Below are 22,479 nucleotides of genomic sequence, written 5' to 3'. Positions count from 1 at the left end.
GGGAGCAGCAACTGCAGCCACTGTACCTCCACCACCTCTTGCCCCAGGGGCAGGAGCTGGACAACACTCCTCAGTCACTTAGTTCCAACAGAGTTCTCCACAGACCTTTTACTTTCTCTTTGACATTTATGGGTTGAGAAGTCTAGAAACTGCTACAGCTGCCAGTTATTAAGTCTCCTGATGTCTGCTCCAGCTGATCTGTACCTCCCCCATGCTCCCAGCCTGGTGCAATAGACCCTTCCTGTCAGCCTGCCAGGCTGCCTTCAGAAGGAGATTTCTGTCCCTTTGTGGATTCTATAGCTCTAAAATTTGTTTAAAATCATATTTTACAGGTATTGGAGGTGGTTGGGGTGGGAGCTCAGACAAGTTCTTGCTTTTACTCCACCATCTTGACTCTACCCCACCCCCCATGAGTGTTTTTTAAAAGCTTCATGATTAAAACAGTGTGTAGATAGAACTTTTTTAGAAAATAGACATTTTGTGAGAAGATTGTAAGGATGGATTTATGTATAAACAAGAATTTCCCCAATGATACCTTCTCTTTTCTTAAACTAGTTTCTTTTTCTTTTGTATAGGCAAGGAAAACAATAATAATGGCATTTTTTCCTAATTGCCCATTCTCGTGGAGTCATCATTTTTTGTTTACTTTAACACTCAATATTATCATTGTGTTACTTGCACTATATTTTCCTGACATTAGAAATATATTTGGTCTAGTTGGTAAGTTATCTGTTCCCAAAATTCCACATAATAAATTGACTCTCTTAGTTTCAGGTTCTGATCCTAATGACATTATTTTGGTTTTTTTTTTATTTGTTTTCCTCCTTAAAGGTACCTGTACATCAACATGTTTGATTTTTGTGTTCTCAGGATTATTTTATCTTAAACTCAGTAGAGAGGATTTTATATCGCAGAAAAAACTTGGGGTATGTTTTTTTTAAGTCTTTTATGAACACTATTTTAAAAAACATTTTGTCACTTTATATTATGCATTTTCAAAAGAGGCTATCAACCAAAAGGCATTTATTAAGTGCCTAATGTATGCCAGGTACTATGCTATTGTACAGAGGTTACAAATCTTAAAATGAAATATTACCTGCTATCCAGGAGGTTACATTCTATTTGAGGGTATCAACATGGACATACATAGGTAGCTGATAAATACAAAATAATTGGGGTGGAGGGGAGGCACTAGCTGATGGGAGGATCAAATAAGACTACATGTAGAAGATAGCACTTGAACTGGACTTTGAAGGAAGATGAGAATTCCCAGGAGAGGAAGGACTTAACTTAAGGCATGGTGATAGCTTGTAGAAAGACCCAGAGATGGGAAAGAGTAACATGTATAATGTATGATATATCAAGATGTATAAGTAACAGCAGAAATGGATAATAAAGCAGGAAAGGTAGATTAGGGCCAAATTGTAAAGAGATTTGAATGCCAGAGAAGTTGGAATTTGATTCTAGAGGTGATAGAGGACTTGTGGGTCACGTGAGCAACAAGATTGCAGACTTGATGTTTTCTCCAATCCCTATAACCTCTCAAACCTTTCTAAAAGAGAAATTATGTGCCAAATATAAAGCAACTTCAGCTGTTCCTATAGCTTGGGACACCCAGAATACAAAGAAGCTTAAAAAAAACCCCCAGGAATTGACACTGATATTGAGCTCACTCAGCACCCTATCCCCTCCTTCCACACTATTGGTATTGAGGCCACAGTGACAGACCCAAGGACCCAACACAGGCTTATGTGCAAATCCACCCCTATTCCTTGCTCTCCCTTCCTTTTTCCATGTTGTAGAGGTTCTGGCTTCAGGCTGCAGAAGTTTACTCTTTCGTCAGCAACCAGCTTGGTCACAGTACTTAAAGAAAAATTGCCTGGCAGGAGCTGCAACCCAGAAGCACCAACTGCAAAGCTTTGAACTGCCATTGCCAAGGAAAGCAGGCTCTGAACTATCAGTGCCAAGGGAAGCAGGTGCTGAACAGAGCCATGCTAGAGAAAGCTAAGGAACAAAAGGAACAGATCACGTCACCCAAACACGACACTCTACATGTGAGGAGCTGTGCAGCTCAAGCCTGAGGAAAAGAGCACAGCATTCAGCTGAAGCCAGTTCTGACCACTCTAAAGTAAATTGGGAAAGAGACCTACATTGGTGAACTGTGAATTGCTCAATGTGGGAGGAGGCTAAAACTCTTTTAGAGCCAGCCCCCAAGGAAGCTATGATCAGAGGGCACACAGGAAGAGAATAATAAGGAAAATAATATGGGGGGGAAAGGTAGCACAAAGAGGAGACTGAAAGTACCAAAGTTTTCAGAAAGAAGAAATATCAAAGACCTTGATAAGATAAGTCAATAGGGAAAAAGAGTAACAGAAGGAAATATGGCTTCCAGTTCTAGTAAACGAGTTCAGGCATCTATGAACTAATACTGAAAAATGAAGGAAAATGATCCAACACTTGATGAGATAGAGGGTCCTTTGGAATTTGAGAAGAACATGGAATTATAACATGCTGTTACTGAGTGGTTTAAAGACAAATAAGAATTATGAGAGCAGAATTATATCCTACACAGCAGAATAGTAAAACTTGAACCTGGAACGGTAAGCCTCACCAAAGAAATAAAAAAGAGAACAACAGATTGGAATTCCAAATATATAGAAGTGAAGGACACCTTAGAAGAAGAGAAGTAAAAAACAAAAACATTAAAAGAAAATATGCTCACTATGCAAGCAAAACATTCTGATTTTGAAGTTAGAATGTGTAGAGACAACCTAAGGATCATAGGTCTCCCAGAAGAATTTTACAGGACAAAAAATCTTAACACCATAATGAGATAATAGGAGAGAACTTCCCAGAACTTCTGAAGGTAGAAAATGAAATCTCTGGGGCGGCTAGGTGGCGCAGTGAGTTAAAGCACTAGCCCTAGAGTTGGGAGGACCTGAGTTCGGTTCCAGCCTGAGACACTTAACACCCACACAAAAATACTAGCTCTGTAACCTTGGGCAAGTTACTTAACCCCAATTGCCCTCCAAAAAAGGCAAAAAAAAAAATGGAATCTCATTTGAGAGAATTCACAGATCACCTCCAGGAAAAAAACCCAACACTACAAATTCCCAGATACATAGTGGTTAAATTTAATCATTCAGCTCAGAAACAAGTTCAGCAAACTATCTGAAGAAAAACTTTCAAATACAGAGGAAAGGATATCTTAATAACACAAGACTATTCTGCACCCACTAGTAAAAGGAGGAGGGAATGTAATACTATATTCCAAAGAGTACTCTGGATGCAGTGCATAGTGACCTATCCTGTAAATTTAACCTTAACTGCACAGCATAAAAGATGGAACCTCAAAAAAAAAAGTTTGAAACATTTTTAGAAAGAAAATCAGAATGAAGATACTATTTGCTTCTTAAACACCACAGACAAGAGATTTGCAAAAGAAGTGAATAATTGCAGACAGCAATAGAAAGACCAGTAAGAAATTTCTTTCTAAAAGTACACAAGGAGACAAAAATGAAGTGGAAAATTGATAGAAGTCACTAACAGTGAAGAGACAGACAGGGACAGAAGCTGGTGAAAACCTGCCTACAGATGAATGCTGTTTTTGTGGGACTCCTTTATAACATGGAAAGGTGGAAAGAGGGGAAAGGGAGAAGGAGAATAGAGAGGAGTGAGTGATGTGCTGGGATTAAATCAAGGCTGGCAATGAAGAGGAAGGTGGCCTCTGATGTCAGAAGGAGAAGATTCTACAGAAGAGTAGGGGATGAGGAGGGAGAAAACATTGAAAAGGGGAAGCGAAGGAGGCGTCTGGAGGTGGCAGGGGTTCCACCGATGAATGCTCCTGTGAGTGAAGAGAGATGAAGACCTTACATGTGATGTCTGAGATATTTGGTGTCTGAGAAGTCTACTTGTTCTGGAAGAAGGGGAGGTAGAACCCCTGGGGGCACCTGGCACCTGCAGGAATAGGAGAGGAGGGGAGGAAATGTTCAGGCAAGTGTAGCAGGGGGAAAGTCATGAAGTATACCCAGAAAGAAAGAACGACCTCGGGGCATGTCCTCTCTGATACCTGCAGTAATTGGCATTGTTCTGAGAGTGAGGCATAACAGAAAAGGGGAGTCCATGCGATAATTAAGCTTGACAGAAAGCACCTAGAGAGCAAAACCTAGACTTGATACCTTAGAAGCTTTGACTGTATAAAGAATACAGAAGAAAGAAACCATGAATTAGAGGATGAGAGTCTAGAGAGTTAGCAGAAAGAGAAAATGGACAATGAAGAGAATAAGAGAAATCCTTTTTAGAAAGGGGCACAAAAATGAAATAAAAAAATTTATTAAAAAAAATAGCTGAAAGGGAGGAGAGGAAAGGGCAGTCTGTATGACTGAGCAGAAAAAAAGAGGGGGAAGAAATATATAATCAGATAAAAGAAAAGAGGAACAACTAAAACCCGAAAGGAGAAGAGTAACAAATAAGAAAATAGGAGAGGGGAGGAAAAGAGAGCCAGTGGGAACAAGACTACCTTAAAAAGCTAATTGAAGGAATATAATGCTGTGCTTAGAACAGAAGAGAAGGAAAATCATTTAAAAAAAACCCAAAACTTTGGAGACAAAATATAAACTATAAGCCTAACTCTTAGAACCTTAAATGTAAATGGATTAAACAGTCCAATAAAACAAAAAAGAGTTACAGGTTGGATAAGAAAACCAAAACAGGGGGCCAGAGCCAAGATGGCGGAGTAGAAGCATGACCTTCCCACAGCTCTGGCTTCCACCCTCCCCAATCCATGTAAAAAGGGGACTCTAAAAAAACTTTGGAGCTGCAGAACCCACAAAATGACATAGAGAAGCTAACCTCCTGCTGAGGACAGCCTGGCAGGCCGGCAGGAATCCAGCACAGTGCTCTGGGAGCCGAGCCCAGCCCCACACCGAGGCTTTAGCCCCAGGGCGGGCCTGACCAGCCACTGGCCAGAGGGACTCCAGATCAGCAGCAGCTGTGGCCGTTTCCAGATTTATCAACACATAGACACAAAGGACAAAGTAAGAGGTCAGTACAGTCTGGACTTTGGGACCAGTAAGTGGGAGTGCGTGGCCCTCCCCAGGGCGAAAAGCCTCTGAGACGACGGCACAGCCAGCCAGTGCCACATGGCAGCTTCAGCTCTTGGCCTGCAGAGTGTAGGGGGACCAAGCACCAGTCTGAGGGGTAATCGCTCTTGCTTTAACCTGCTTGGATCTGGATTGCAGTCTAGGGTGGAGGTTCTGTGGTGTGTGTCCAGCTTGCCAGAGGGTGTGGAGACCTCAGAGAGGGCACCCATCTAATACCTCCGGGAGCTGAGAAAACCCCAGTGTTTGTGATGAAAGCTCCCCTGTCTAGTGGCAGAGTCCTACTGTGGCAAAAAGCCCAAAAGTCAAGTAATTGAGTGACAAAATGAGCAGGCAAAGGAAATAAAGCAGACAGAAGATTCCAACAATACACTCCTATTTTGGTGACAAAAAGGAGCAAAGCATGGAACAGGAGGAAAAGAGTGAAGTTAGAACTCCTGTACCAAAAGCTTCAAAGGAAAATACAAGCTGGTTATAGGCCATAGAGGACCTTAAGAAAGATTTTGAAAACCAAATAAGAGAAGTGGAGGAAAAATTAGGAAGATAGATGAGAACAATGCAAGAAAATTATGAAATGAGAGTCAACAGCCTGACTGAGGAAAATAATACCTTAAAAAACAGACTGACTCAAATGGCAAAGGAGGCCCAAAAAGGCAATGAGGAGAAGAATGCCTTAAAAAGCCAAATTTTCCAGATGGAAAAAGAATCTCAAAAACTCAGTGAGGAGAATCATTGCTTCAGAGTTAGATTGGAGCAAATGGAAGCTAATGACTTTATGAGAAATCAAAACGCTGTTAAACAGATCCAAACAAATGAAAGAATAGAAGGCAATGTGAAATATCTCATGGGAAAAACCACTGACCTGGAAAATAGATCCAGGAGAGATCGTTTAAAAATTATTGGACTGCCTGAAAGCCATGACCAAAGTAAGAACCTAGAAATCATCCTCCAGGAAGTTCTCAAAGAAAACTGCCCTGATGTTTTAGTACCAGAGGGCAAAATAGAGGTTGAAAGAATCCACCGATCACCTCCTGAAAAAGATCCCAAAAAGAAAACTCCTAGGAATATTATAGCCAGGTTCTGGAATTCCCAGATTAAGGAGAGAATATTACAAGCAGCCAGGAAGAAACAATTTAAATATTGTGGAAAAACAATCAGGATAACCCAGGATCTGGCAGCTTCTACACTGAGGGATCGAAGGGCTTGGAATATGATATTCTGGAGGGCAAAGGAGCTGGGATTAAAACCAAGAATCACCTACCCAGCAAAACTGAGTATCATGTTTCAGAGGAAAATATGGTCATTCAGTGGAATAGAGGACTTTCAAGCATTCTTGATGAAAAAACCAGAGTTGAACAGAAAATTTGACATTCGGATATAAGAAGCAAGAGAAGCATGAGAAGGTAAACAGGGAAAAGGAATCATAAGGAACTTATCAAAATTGAACTATTAACATTTCTACATGGAAAAACAATAATTGTAATTTATGAAACTTTTCTCGGTAGTTGAAGGGATTAGAAATATATATACCTTCATTGGAGGGGAAGAATAGGAAGGCTAAAGGGAATGGGTCAACCTTATTCCCATTGAATTTGGCTTGAGGAGGGAATGAAATACACACTAAATAGGGTATCTCACCCTCCAGGAGAATAGGGGGGAAGGGGATGAAAGGGGGGATGATAGAAGTGAGGGTAGGCTGGGGGGGGAGGGAAGTTGGAAGCACTCACTTTTGAAAATAGATGGGAGCAGAGTAGACAATAGAACAAGTGGGAGGTGGGATAGGAGGGAGGGAAATATAGTCAGTCTTTTACAATATATCTACTATGTTATTGTTTTGCATTAGCCACACATGTACAACCTATACTGAACTGTATATCTTCCCAGTAAGGGTGGGTGACAAGGAAGGAAGGGAATGAATCTGGAATTGAAAGTTTTAAAATCAAATATTCAAATATATAAATATATATATACTATTATTAATACCATCTTACATGTAATTGGGAAATAAGATATACAGGCACTGAGGCATAGAGATCCACTGGAAAAGTAGAAAGCGGTATGGGAGAAAATATGGGAGAGAGCAGATTGGAGGGGATATCCTGTGGGACTGCTATTTTGGGGCAGTGGATAGGGGTAAAATGGGGAGAAAATTTGGAACTCAAAATCTGGCGGAAACGGATGGTGTAATTCAGAAGCTAATAAAGCATTAAAAAAAAAAGAAATGATGAGCAGGCTGACTTCAGAAAAACCTCAAAGACTTAGACAAACTGATGCTGAGTGAAGAGAGCAGAATAAGAACAGGTACACAGTTAACAGCAACACTGTGTAATGATCAACTATGATAAACTTAACTCTTCTCAGCAATACAATGGTTCAAGATAATTTTGAAAGACTCATGATGGGAAATGCTATCCACAACCAGAGAAAGAACTACAGAGTCTGAATGAAGATCAAAGCATACTATTTTACTTTTTTTGTTGTTTTTTGGTGCTTTTTCACTTTTGTTGTGTTTCTTCTTCACAACATGACTAATCTATAAATGTGTTTAATGTGACTGCACATGTATAACTTATATCAGACATGTCAGATATGCAGTCTTAGGGAGGGGTCAGGGAAGAGAGAAAAATTTGGAACTCAAAATCTTATAAAAAATGAATGCTGAAAACTTTCTTTGCATGTAATTGGAAAAATAAAATTTTATTTACAAAAAAAAGAAAAAAAGAAAACCAAAACATCCAAAACCACATGAACATCTCATTAGATGCAGGAATATCCTTTGACAGAGTACAAACTTTTATGCTAAAGACACTACAAAACATAGGTATAGAGACCTTTTTAAAAAAAAACAATTCTGTCATGAAAAGCACCTATGTAAAACCAAAAGCAAGCATCATATGCAATATGAATATACTAGAACATTTTCCAACAAATAAAAAGCATGAAGCAAGGATACTCTCCACACTATTATTTGATAGAGTTCTGGAAACAATGGCAGGAGAAAGGAATTAAAGGAGTAATGATAGGTAAAGAGGAGATAAAACTATCCCTGTTTGCTGATGATAGTTTACTTAGAAAACCCCAGGGAATCAATAAAGATACTAAGAGAATATTTTCAGCAGTCATAGGCTACAAAATAAATCCTCAAAAATCAATAACATTTCTGTCATAATAACAAAACAGGAAGCAATAATATAAAGGGAAATCCCATTCCAAATAACTTCAAAATACATAAAATATCTGATCAGTCTCCCAAAACACAAAAAGACTTCTAGAGATTCAATTACAAAGTGCTCTTTAAATAACCCACATATTTAGTTGGAGGAATATTCAGTGCTCATAGCTTTGCATTGCCAAGATAATAAAAAAATGACAATACTACCAAAATTAATTTGTACTTTTAATGCTACACCAGACCTGCACAGCATATAGCCCACAGGCCACTTGTGGCCCTCCAAAGAATTTCAGACAGCCTGCAAAAAATGTAGGGTTGCCACTGCTTACTCTTCTGTTTGTCATATAACCCTCAGCAACGAGCCATCTGATGATGGTCTGTCCCTAGTCTAGCCTGTCTTCAGCCTGAACAAGTTTTCAAGCTGTGCAGGTCTCTGCTACACCATTCAACTAAGGCCTTTTACAGAGCTTGATAAAATAATAATAACTCATTTGGGAAAACAAACCATCTAGAATATTAAGGGAAATTAGTAAAAGATGAAGCACTTCTAGACCTCAAACTATATTTAAAACAGCAGTCATGAAAATTATCTGGTGCTGCTTAAAAAAGAGATAGATCAATGGAACAGCCTAGACAAGGGAAATTCAGAAATAAAGAACTTAACCCCATGTTTTATAAAATGGAAAACATAAGCTAATTCTTAATCAGTTGTTTCAGTCTTGTCCAACTCTTCATGACCCCATTTGGGTTTTTTTTTGGTAAAATACTTGAGTGGTTTACCATTTTCTTTCCCAGCTCATTTTACAGATGAGGAACCTGAAGCAAACAACATTAAGTGATTTGCCCAGGGTCACGCAGTTAGTAAGTGTCTGAGACCAGATTTGAACTCAGGAAAACAGGCCTCGTACTCTATCCACTGTGCCATCTAGTTGCCTGAAAACATAAGTTACCTAGGGGAAAACTCCTTATTTGACAAAGACTTCTGGGAAAACTGGAAAGCAGTTTGGCAAGAAATGAGGCTTAGACTAATACCTTTCACCACATACCATAATATGCTTCTATATAGATATATGACCTTACCATAAAAGATTGTACTATTGAAAATGAAAAGAGAAATAGATCATATACATCTCATAGCTCTATATAAGAGATGTATTTTTTTTTTAAAAGCACTTGGGGTTAAGTAACTTGCTCAGGTTACACGGCCAGGTGTTTCTGGGTGGGTGCTAAGTGTCTGAGCCCGGATTTGATCCCCAGGTCATCCCCACACTGGGGCTGGTGCTCTTGCTTGCTGTGCTACCTGGCTGCCTCAAGAAATATATTCTTAACCAAACAAGAGTTAGAGGTGATTACAAAAGATAAAACAGACTACTTGAAACTGAAAAGCTTCTGCACAGATATTAATGCATCTAGGATAAGGGAAATGTTTGAATAGGTGAAAAAAATGTTTGTGTCATGTTTCTCTGATAAGAGTTTAGTATCCAAGATATCCAAAAAACAATTACTAAATATAGACAAGACTAGTAGTCATTCCCCAATAGATAAGTGGCCAAAGGATATGAATAAATAGTTCTCAAAAGAACTGCAAAGCATTCACAAACACATGAAAAAAAATGCTCCAAATCACTAATAATAAGAAAAATATAAATCAAAACAACCCCAAGGTTTTACTCACACCCTGCAAATTGGAAAAAATGACAATAGTATCAAAGGGGTTGTGGTAAGGTGGGCACATTGTCGGTGAAGCTTGAAGTGGTACAGTCATTTTGTAAAACAGTTTGGAATCATGTAAATAAAGTGACTAAAATGACTATACACTTTGACTTGATTACTGGGCTTATAACCTCAAGGAAGACACTGATAAAAAAAATCCTCATAAATTCAAAAGTATTCATAACAGCACTTTTTGTGATAGCTAAGAATTGGAAACAAAGTAGATGCCTGTCTGTTAGAGAATGGTTAAATAAATGATGATACATGAGTATAATAGAATACTACTCTCCTATAAATTCAGGCCATTATCATACCAGAAATAGTGTTGCACAGAGGAGGATACTTTTGGTGAAAAGCATGGCTGGTTTAGTGGGGTTTATTATTTGGACCAGGATGAAGAAGTAGGAAGAATAACTCTAAAATTAATATTGGTCGAAATTGGAGTAAAGTTCCTTGTCTACGTAATTTAAACTATCTATGGAAAAAACAAGTGGAAATAAAAATGTATTTTGGCATTGATTTGAGCCCACAGTTCAAACTTTAGGCTTAAAGTGCTTTTTTTTTTTTTTTTTTGCTTTTTGGAGGGCAATTGGTGTTGGTCACACAGCTAGTTTTTGTGTTAAGTGTCTGAGGTTGGATTTGAACTCAGATCCTCCTGACTCCAGGGCGGGTGCTCTATTCACTGTGCTATCTAGCCACCCCTCAAAGTGCTTTTTTTAGGGTGTCTTAGGATGGATAACTGCATTTTCAGAATTTCATAATTGAAGTTGTCTAATCTCATGGCCCTTCAGTCTTCAGTATGCCTACCTATTGGAAAGAACCACCATAGAAATGAAGTATCTGCCTTACTGTCAAAAAAGAGGAAATATTTTATTTTAAAATGTTCTTAAAATGCAACTGAGGTGACCCTTGAATTCTGAGTAAAGAAAGGTTAGGATTTTTCCCCCTAAATCATATATTTAATACCCTTTGCTGAAATAGATCTTTCCTTATACAAGGTAGCCTAACTGCTTTTTGTTTTCCTTGTTTCTAAAGGCTTCTGTATCGTTTCTCTTTGGAATTCTTGTTTGGAGTTTGAATTTTGTACTAATAATTTTCAAATGGATTAATAAAGAAAAGAAGCAATAGACTTAACTCCTACAAAGCAATTTATAATAGGGTCTCCAGCAAGACATGTGAGTTATCACAGAGCTCAGTTGATTGTAGACTATATATAGAAGATATATTAATGTAATTGTTATCATTGTTCAGTCATGTTCAACTTTTCTTGGCAAAAACACTGGAGCAATTTGCCATTTTCTTCTCTAATATGTACCCATTTTACAAATCAGGAACTGAGGCAAATAGAGGTTAAGTGACTTGCCCAGGATCACACAGGTAGTGGCTGAGATCATATTTGAACTCAGGTCTTCCTGAATCTAGGCCTGGTGCTCTGTCCATTGTACCACCTAGCTGCCTCTACTATTACAATACTGCTTGCAATTTTTCATCCAGTCTTGGAAGAGCATGTTCTTTGTATAAGTGAATTTTCTTACTCTTGAAATTCCCTACTTTTGAAATGATTTAATAGGGATGACCTATAATAAATCAGTCATCTTCTGAGAAAAGAAAGCATACCTTCAGCCTTATCAAAAGTCTAGTAAAATAATAACAGCTTGACATTTTCATAGTGTTTTAAAGTTTACAGACTACTTTACATCTGTTATCTCATTTGAGCCTCACAACATCCCTGTGTAGTAGCCTGTACTTTACAAATGTGGAAACTGAGGTTCCATAGGGTAAAGTGATGCCAAAGATGAAACAACTAGTAAATTGCAAAACCACAATTTGAACCCAGATTTTACAACTTCAAATCCAGTTCCCTTTTTACATTTTATCATGCTGCTTCCTCACAATCCAATGGGATTGCAATATACTTGAATTCAAGAACTCTGTCTTCTTTCTTGTATCTTTCATAGTATTTAGCACAGTACTAGACACATAGTGCTCTAGATGCCTGCTAATTGATCAGTTATAAGAGGATAGAATCAATGTTAGCATACAAGCTAAGAATATTTTTTTATATAATAGACTGTGAGACCTATTGGATTTGGATCATGGAAAATAACCAGCATTATTTCTTATTATATTGTACTACAGTAATAGTCATTGAGACTAGTCAGTATTTCCATTACAAATACTTGTTTTCTGAAACCTCAGTTTGGTTTGAACTGACTTTCAGGATATTTATGTTCTGACTCCATGAGCCATTTTGTGTTTACACACCTATTACAGAAAATAAAACTTTCTAGTTATATTCCTAAATCACAGTGGGGAACTTTAATCTGTTTGAATCTAATTATGTGCTGCTGTTCGATTCAAAAATCCCATTAAAGCCATTACATGTTTATGCCTTCTATAAATCCAGACTTAGACCTGTTGTGACAGCTGATAAAATTGCTCCCCAAACTCATCAGCTAGCCAAGAGAAGTCAATGCATCATTAGCAACAAAGAACTTGTTTCACCATTCCCATAGTTATTCATTCCCCTTCTATTTTAGGTTGAACATGTGTGCCCAAATGAGATCCACCCACATTAAACTTGTTTGTTTTCCTAGTTTCCCTTTTATTAGTTCTCATTTTGAATAACTTGGATTGAGTAGTCATGATTTAGGAGGCATGAGTTTTTACCTAATTTAAGAGAAAAGCAATTTCATTTTGGCTTTTGGTGAAAGAATGGTTGAAAATCATAAGTCACATGGTCCTAACATTGGAAAGAGCCTTAGAATCAAAGTTTTGGAACCAGAAGACACTTTAGAGATCCAACCTTTCATTGATGTAGCTAAAATAATTTATGAAACAACTTAAGGTACTAAAAGGTTTATTGTCCCCCATGGTAGGATTCTTTTCACTGTACCACAGCTTTTGCTTCTACATCAACAATGTTGGATTGATGGAAGACTTTAAGGGGTATGGTGAGAAACTACTTCACCGTAACAGCACACTCAACACCTTAAATAGCTGTATCGCTATTATCTTCATCACATTCTTGATATCTTATTGTAAGATGTAGCAGGTCCCAAAATGTAGCAGGACCTCAAGCACTGAAGTGATTCTCTGTTATGGTGCAGTTTCTCTGGACAGAACAATGTGTGACAATAAGTCACAAGCATGGCAACCACAAACAGGAATGTGGATACAGAATCACCACTAGAAATGAAGAAACTTACAAATTTCTGGAAGATAACATAAAATAAAAGCAATACCCAACCAGTCATATCAAAAACATTCATCTTTAGTACTTTAAACCCTGTGTGTCTTAAAACCTCTTTGTGTCTTCCCTGCAATCTAAGGATGAAGTGGTCTTTTTTCTTTACCAAAGCTAACTCCTTTTTCACCTATGTGACCTTGATCACATCCTGTTCTATCACCTCTGTGACCTTGCTCTATAACCCATTTATTTAGCACTACAAGATGGCTGAATGAAAGGTTGCCAATATGCCCAATTTTTCCTTTCTAAAAACAACAACTAAGAGGTAAGGGAGCCCCCAAAGAAACTTAACAGTAGAGGCTGAGGAAATGAGCAAGCTAAGAAGAATTTCACAATGAAGAAATGCTATGAATTAAAGTAATCCTGGGATAAAATTCCAGAAGAGGAAAGTAATTCTGCCATAACTGTATGTAGAAACCCATAAAAAAGAATAGAATGAACAATAACCCCTAAGAGAGGTTAGAAAACTTAATAAAAGAATTGAAAGAAAATTTCATACATAAGGAGGAAACTAAGAGTTTTTGAGGATTTCAACATTTATACAAATGCTCCTTCAAACTTCCTAATCTCCCAATTCCTCAGTATCCTTAAATCACATGACCTCTCACTCCACCTACTGTATACCTAGAAATAGTCATACCCTGGATCTTACAATTAACCCACCAATGTTACACTTCCTTAATCAAAAACTGATATTCCTCTGTCTGGCCTTAACCTATCATTCCATCTCTCCTTATATCTCATCACTCCCAAACCTATTATTTATCTTCATTTCAGATTGTAGTTACTCTACCCCACATTAACCCTACTCTGACTTTCTTTCTTTTCCATTCTCAACCAGTTCAACTTTACACTGCCCTCTACTCACAAATTAATTTGCCTCCTCACCTCATCCTTTGTGAAATCTAAATCCTAGGTTATTCCTATTATCTGTCATCCCCATTTTTACATACTGCTGAAAGGAGATGGGAGGTGTCACAACTCTGTTAACTATAAATTCAATTATCTAACTTCTACTGGACTCACAGCAACAAGGCTGTCCTTATATTTCTCTCTCCCTCCAAAGCTATTACAAACTTTAAAAAAATATATTTTCAATTCCAAATTCTCTTCTTCCCTCTGCTTCTTCCCCTGCCCATTGAAAAAGCAAGAAATACAATACCCATTATACATATACAGGCAAAACATTTCCACATTAGTCATGTTTCAGGAAAGGAAAGCAAGAAAAATTAAGAGGAAAAAATATCCTCCAATCTTCATTCGGTCCATCCATTCTGCATTTGGAGAAGGATTGTATTTTTCATCATGAGTCTTTTGGAAATGTCATGTCAGTTGTATTGACCAGAGTTGCTAATCTTTCACAATTGCTTATTATTACAATATTGCTGTTACTGTGTACATTGTCGTCCAGATTCTGCTCAGTTCATTTTGTATCAGTTCATATGTCTTCCCAGGTTTTTCTGAAACCATCCTCTGTATCTTAAACTTCTTTCCCCCAGACTCCCACACCTCCTTAGCTCTTTATCCTGAGGGCCTTGCCTCTTACATTGCTGCAAAAATTGAGGCCATTTTAAGTGTGCTCCCTCTTCCCCCTTATTTTTCTCATAACCACGGGACATCAACCCCCAGTCTCTCAAGATCCCTTGAAAATGATGTGGTCCTTTACCTCTCCAAGGCCTTTGGAGAGAGAACATAGGTGCATGTGCCCTTGTTCCCATTCTCTCCTATCTTTTCCAGCAGAATTCATCCTCAGTGATCCCTGTCTCTAATCTTCAACCTCTCCAAGTTCCTGCTTCAGTTTCCCCAATTTTTTAAAAGAGCCTTCACTAGACCACCATCCTTGCAAACTTGTGCTATGTAAAATCCTTTCTCAGCCAGCCTCCTAGAAAAAGTTGTCTGTAGTCTTGGTTTCTTCTCCTCCTCAACTTTATAGTCAGTCTTCTTACCTTATCACTCTACTGAAATTACTTTCTGCATATATATATATATATATATGTGTGTGTGTGTGTGTGTATACATATATGCCATAATTTGCTCAGCCAATCACTAATTTGTGTCCAATTCTATACTACTATAATATAGAAAAAGAATTGTAATAAATATTTTTGTGCATATGGATCCTTTTCCTATATCTTTGATCTTTTCAGTATATAAGCCTAATAATTGTATTGGTGGCTATGTACAGTTTAGTAATTTTTAGGGTATAATTCCAAGTTGCTTTCCAGAATGCTGGACCAATGCAAAGCTTTACTAATACTGCATTAGTGTGCCTCATTTTCCTGAAGCTTCTCCTAGATATATCATTTTTCTCTTATCTTTGCCATTCTGGTGGCTATGGAGTGGCATCTCAGAGTTTGTCTCATTTCTCACCTGGCTGCACTACTTTGGAACTTCACTAACTTCCATCTTTTCCCAGGAAGCTCATTATTGGGAAAATTTCATCATCCTGCAAGATCCTATCAGCCATAGGATTCTACCCTATCTCCATCCTCTGTCCTTCTGGTTGGAAGGTGGAGCCATGAATGCCAAAACTTCCTTTTAAGGAGGGAGCCCAGGTCAGAACATCTCATTTCTCACCAGATGCACTACTTTAGGACTTCTCTCTGCCTTCCTTTCCCTTCAATACCATTCCTCCTTTCAGCTTCAATGTGTTGTCTTCTTCTATTAGATAGTAATCTACTGGAAGGCATGGACTGTCATTTTTTCTTTCTTTCAGATCTGTATCCCTGTGCTTAATATAATACCTGTCACATAGAGTGCACTTAATAAATGTTTTCTGATTAACTTGCTTTTTTGTTTTCTTTTTTTTTATTTTTCAAATGCTTTATTAACTTCTGATTTGCATCATTTATTTCTGCCATATTTTGAGTTACAAATTTTCTCCCTGTTTTTCCCCTACCCACCGCCCCAAAATAGCAGTCCCACAGGATATGCCCTCCTCCAATCCGCTCTCTCCCTTATTTTATCCCATACGCCTTTCGACTTTTCCAGGAGGACATGGTGGATCTCTATGCCCCAGTGCCTGTATATCATATTTCTCAATTACATGTGAAATAGTATTAATAATAGTATATATATATTTAAACATTTGATTTTAAAACTTTGAATTCCAGATTCATTCCCTTCCTCCATTGTCACTCACCCTTACTGGGAAGATAAGCAGTTCAATATAGGTTGTACATGTGTAGCTAACCCAAAACATTAACATAGTAAATATATTGTAAAAGACTGACTATATTTCCCTCCCTCCTATCCCACCTCCCACTTGTTCTATTCTCTACTTTGATCCTGTCCCTTTTCTTTTTAAAGCAATCAGGGTTAAGTAACTTGCTCAAGGTCACATGGCCAGTTATTTCTGGGTGTGGTGCTGAGTATCTGAGCCCAGATTTGATCCCCAGGTCATCCCAACACTGTAGCCAGTGCTCTTACTCGCTGAGCCACCTGGCCACTCCTAATCCTGTCCCTTTTCACAAGTATATGCTTCCAACTTCCCTCCGCCCCAGCCTGCCCTCCCTTCCATCAATCATCCCCCCTCTCCTCCCCTTCCCCCTTACTCTCCTGTAGGGTGAGATACCCTATTTAGTGTGTATTTCATTCCCTCCCCAAGCCAAATTCAATGAGAATAAGGTTGATCCATTCCCTTTTGCCTTTCTATTCTTCCCCTCCATTGTAACCATTTTCCCTTGCCTCTTCTTTATGAGATAGTTTACCCCATTCTGTCTCTCCCCATCTCCTCTCATTATATTCCTCTCACCTCTTAATTTCACCTTTTAAGTATCATCCCTTCCTGTTAAATTGGTCCTGTGCCTTCTATCTATGTATACCTGTAAACATATATACACACATTCACATATATATGTATATTCATATGCCCATATACCCTCATATATAGACATATACACACACACACACACACACATATATATATATATATAAAATTCTATTCCCTTCAACTATTTTCATACTGAGAAAAGCTTCATCAGTTACAATTATTGTTTTTCCATGTAGGAATGTTAATAGTTCAACTTTGATAAGTTCCTTATGATTTCTTTTCCCTGTTTACCTTCTCATGCTGCTCTTGCTTCTTGTATCTGAATGTCAAATTTTCTGTTCAACTCTGGTTTTTTCAGCAAGAATGTTTGAAAGTCCTCTATTCCACTGAATGATCATATTTTCCCCTGAAACATGATACTCAGTTTTCCTGGGTAAGTGATTCTTGGTTTTAATCCCAGTTCCTTTGACCTCCGGAATGTCATATTCCAAGCCCTTTGATCCCTCAGTGTAGAAGCTGCCAGATCCTGGGTTATCCTGATTGTATTTCCACAATATTCAAATTGTTTCTTTCTGGCTGCTTATAATATTCTCTCCTTGATCTGGGAATTCCAGAACCTGGCTATAATATTCCTAAGAGTTTTCTTTTTGGGATCTTTTTCAGGAGGTGATTGGTAGATTCTTTCAACCTCTCTTTTACCCTCTGGTTCTAAAATATCAGGGCAGTTTTCCTTGAGGATTTCTTGGAGGATGATTTCTAGGTTCTTACTTTGATCATGGCTTTCAGGTAGTCCAATAATTTTTAAATGATCTCTCCTGGATCTATTTTCCAGGTCAATGGTTTTTCCCATGCGATATTTCACATTGCCTTCTATTCTTTCATTTGTTTGGATCTGTTTAACAGCATCTTGATTTCTCATAAAGTCATTAGCTTCCATTTGCTCCAATCTAATTCTGAAGCAATAATTCTCCTCATTGAGCTTTTGAGGTTCTTTTTCCATCTGGAAAATTTGGCTTTTTTAAGGCGTTCTCCTCACTGACTTTTGGAGCCTCTTTTGCCATTTGAGTTAGTCTATTTTTAAGGTGTTATTTTCCTCAGTCAGGCTGTTGACTCTCATTTCATAATTTTCTTGCATCATTCTCATTTCTCTTCCCAATTTTTCCTCCACTTCTTTTATCTGTTTCTTAAGGTCCTCTGTGGCCTGTAACCAGCTTGTATTTTCCTTTGAAGCTTTTGGTGCAGTAGTTCTGACTTCATTGTCTTTCTCTTGTTCCATGCTTTGCTCCTTTTTGTCCCCAAAATAGGAGTCTAATGTTGAAATCTTCTGTGTGCTTTGTTTCCTTTGCCTGGTCATGTCGCCCCTCAGTCACTTTTTGCCACAGTAGGACTCTGCTACCAGACTTGGGAGCTTTTGTCCCAAATGCTGGGTTTTTCTCAGCTGCTGGAGGTATTAGATGGGTGCCCTCTCTGAGGCCTCCACACACTCTGGCAAGCTTGACACATGCCCTAGGACCACCCTAGACAGCAGTCCAGATCCAAGCAGGTTAAAGCAAGAGCGATTACCCCTCAGACTGGTTGCTTGGTCCCCCTATATTCTGCAGGCCAGGAGCTGAAGCTGCCACGTGGTGCTGGCTGGCTGTGCTGGCATCTCAGCAGTTTCTCGCCCCGGGGGCAAAAGCCAATACACTCCCACTTACTGGTTCCCGAAGTCCAGACTGCACTGACCTCTCACTTTGTCCTTCGTATCTTTGTGTTGATAATTCCAGAAATGCCCACAGCTGCTGCTGATCTGAAATCCTTCTGGCCAGCTGCTGGTCAGGCCCGCCCTGTGGCTAAAACCTCTGGCTCAAGGGCCTGGGCTGGGCTCCCAGAGCACTGCGTTGGCCGATTCCTGCTGGCTTGCTGGGCTGTCCTCTGCAGGAGGTTAGCTTCTCTATGTCATTTTGTGGGTTCTGTAGCTTCAAAGTTTGTGCAGAGTCCCCTTTTTACATTGAGTAGGGAAGGTGGAAGCTGGAGCCACTTGGAGGTCGTGCTTCTCCTCCCCTCTTTACGTCTTTTCGACTTGCTTTTTTCTAATTATTAGTGATTTGGAACATTTTTTTTAATATGGGTATTTATAGCTTTGATTTCTTCCTTTGAAAACTTCTTGTTTATATTCTTTGACTATTTATCTCTTTGGGAAATAGGGTCTTTATCTTATAATTTTGATTTTTTATAAATTCATATGTCTTATATATGAGAACTTTATCAGAGGAAATTGTTACAAAGATCTTTCCCACTTGGTATTTCTCTTTAGTTGTTAATTGCATTAGTTTCTTTAATTGCATTAAGTTTATATAACCCAAATTTTTTATTTTATTTTTTGTGATCCTCTCTATACCTTGTTTGGTCATGAATGCTTTCTCTGACCATAGATCAAAGTAGTTTCCTCTAATTTTCATTTTTTTCTAGTGATTTAGATATGATAATTTATAGGCTAGACTTATCCCTTTTAGAATTACTATTCATATCCTCTGAGCATGTATCTATTAGATAATGACTCCAATCCTTAAATATTTGAATCAATTCTTCATATAGTGTGAATTGCAGTTGCAAAAGGTAATTCATGTCTTATTGTTCTACTTTATGACGTCATTCTCCATCAAAGTTATGTATTCATTTGAAGGTAATTTTGGTATACTGGGTGAAGTGCAGGTCTACACCTAATTTCTGTCACTGCTTTCCAGTTTTCCCAGCAGTTTAAGTAAAAAAAATGGTCCTTTCCCTAGTACTTGAGGACTTTGGGTTAATCAAACAATAAGCCACTATGTTTATTAGGCTCTGTATATTGTGCCACTAATTGTTCCACCGATTGGTTTTTCTATTTTTAGTCAGCACCAAATAATTTTAATAATATAACTTTGTAGTATATTTTGACATGTGGTATATTTATGCCACTTTCCTTCTCACTTTTTTCTTTATTTATCTTGAGATTGAGATTCTTGACTTTTTGTTTATCCAGATGAGTTCTGTTCTAATTTTTTCTACCTCTTTTAAATAATCCTTTGATAGTTTGATTGGTATGGCACTGAATAAGTAAGCTAATTTAGGTAGTATTTTAATTTTACACTAATATGGCCAAACAGTGAATAATTAATATTTCTCCACTTACTTAGGTCTGTATTTGTTTTTTTTTTCTTTCTGAGTTTTAGTTTGTTCTTCAGGTCTCTTTAAGTAAGCCATCATATCAGGTATGAAAAGTAATAGTTTTATTTTTTCTTTGTCCATTTTTATTCCCTCATATTTACTTTTGTCATCTTATTACAATAGCTAGCATTTCTAGCACTATATTAAAATAGTAGTGAAGATAATTGGCATACTTGATTTACTCCTAATACTATTGGAAAGGCCTCTAGTTTATTGACATAAGATGCTGGCTCTTGGTCTTGGATAGATACTATTAGTATCTTAGTGAAATAAAGGAAAGATCCATTTTTCCTTTGTTTTTGAATTTCTTTTTTTACTAGAAATAGATATTGTAGTCAAAAACTGTCTCTCCCTCTGTTGATATAATCATAAGATTGTTATTATTTTGTTATTAATATTGTCTTATTGTTATAGTTTTCCTAATATTGAACCAACTCTGAATTATTGATATAAATTCAACCTTACTATGCAGTGTAATTTTTGATATGTTGCTTTAGCTTCTTTAGTAATTTTTAAAAATTTAAATTTTTTTTTAATCAGTGAAAATCCCCCTTTATTTCTTTCACCCAGCCCTACTGGAGAAAGGGAGCAAGAGCAGAGAGCAAGCATTTATCAGGAGCCCAGTGTGTGCCCGGACTGTTCGAAGCGCTTAACAGATATCTTATCTGATCCTCAACACAACCCTGCGTACCTTGTATGTGTTAAAAAAAAAAACAGAATTAAAATGCAAAATACCAGTTTGTGTGTGCAAGCACTCCATTGTTCAGAAAATTGAAAACTGAAGAATGGCCATACAAACTATGGCTGAGCTGAGTTTATAATTTACCTGAACATTTTCAACCCTCCACCTTCCCACATCTGCTTAGGCTCTTCCCTACTGTCATCCATCTTACCCCTGCCTTCCTCCCTCAACCTTTATTAGAAATTAAATTTCTGGGGTGGCCAGGTGACGCAGTGAATAAGAGCTCTGGGAGACCTGGGATCGAATCAGGGCTCAGATACTTAGCACCCACCCAGAAATAACTGGCCGTGTAACCTTGAGCAAGTTACTTAACCCCAATTGCTTAAAAATAAAAAAGAAATTAAATTTATTCTTATCTTTTAAATCATAATTCATTTCCACCACCTTCTAGGATCTTTTCTTATCCTCCCCCTGCATACATACCCCTCCTAGGCCTCTCTTTAGTAATTATCTTTCCACTCTGGCAGACCTCACATAGTACTTTTCTTTCTAACTCTAATGCACTTATCATGTATTATTTTGCATTATAGTTATCTCTGCTAATGTATTGTTCCCCTGATAGATTGTGAACTCTATGAGGGCAGGGAGTATCTCATTTAAATTTTCTGTGTCCTTCAGCTTGTTGCCTAGTGCTCTGCAAACAGAAAGCACTTGATCAATGTTTGTTGGTTTGCTTAATCCAGACCAGTGTAGCTAGTTAGTTTTTCATCTAGAACAAAAGTACCCTTTTATGTCTTGAATTTTTACTTCTTCCATTAGACAAAACTGTTATCTTTGCATAGTCTTGGGTCTATCCCACTTCCCTTTGCTACTCTCACTAGGGGTGGGGTTGGAGGTAGCATATGCCATGGAGAAAACTTACATTGGTTTCCAATGACATTCTTTTAGCCCGTAGCCTTGCTTATTGGTACCTTTCTATTATAAGCCACTTGCAACACAGCACTATTCTTAGCTCTCATCCTGTATTTATGAAATGTTGCCCAGAGCACATCAGCTTCACAAGTCATTTCTAGGGCACCAGTTTTTCAGAATTACAGCCCAAGATGTAAATGACTACTTAAATACTTCCAACCCCAATAATACCCAACTAAATAACCCTAAATCTTCAACAGATGCAAGAATGCCCCCTGGGGTAAATGTTAAAGTGTGATAAAAACTGGGCATCAGTTAATGCATTTCCCCCCTATCCATGGGGTATAAAGAGGGGAAGGGGAAAGATTTGGCAAGAAACCTGTTGAGTATTTTGTCCTGTATCTCTAAGTCTGATTAACATCAAAATCGGTCATTTTAGAAGGCTCTTTTTTTTTTTTGAATAACCTAATGTTGTGCTCCATCTAGCTGTCTAGATAACAGCTGTTCTGTAGAACAGCTTGGAAGTGTCTAAGATAATCGGCAAGGCCACTTTGTCGTCTTTACCAGAGTTATTGTAGACATAGCTCAAAAGCTTTTCTGAGGACTTGACTGTGATAGCATTTTGGGTATGGTTTTGTTTTTTTTTTCAGAGCCATTTGCTTTAAAAAAAAAAAAAAAAGAAAATATGCCCAA

At 38.0% G+C, this 22,479-nt stretch overlaps 1 protein-coding gene across 8 annotated transcripts in view; it reads left to right on the top strand.

The window, feature by feature from the left end:
• The window catches only part of SLC38A6 (solute carrier family 38 member 6), a 103,218-nt gene extending 82,289 nt beyond the window's left edge, over positions 1–20,929 (top strand). For 6 of the 8 annotated variants that reach the window (XR_011169037.1, XR_011169031.1, XR_011169036.1 and 3 more), the window contains one exon: positions 20,763–20,929. The gene's annotated coding sequence lies outside the window, so the exon portion shown is untranslated. Of the gene's footprint in view, positions 1–575; positions 721–831; positions 927–20,762 lie in introns of all 8 variants that reach the window. The other 2 variants (XR_011169032.1, XM_069092044.1) reach the window with 1 other exon arrangement.
• Positions 20,930–22,479: the final 1,550 nt, after the last annotated feature.

This window comes from Petaurus breviceps, unplaced genomic scaffold (assembly GCF_028583685.1).
Source record: "Petaurus breviceps papuanus isolate PSGF00001 unplaced genomic scaffold, PetGlider_PUasm1.0 189, whole genome shotgun sequence".
NCBI classification, from domain to species: Eukaryota; Metazoa; Chordata; class Mammalia; order Diprotodontia; family Petauridae; genus Petaurus; species Petaurus breviceps.
This window is presented reverse-complemented; position numbering and strand designations above follow the sequence as displayed.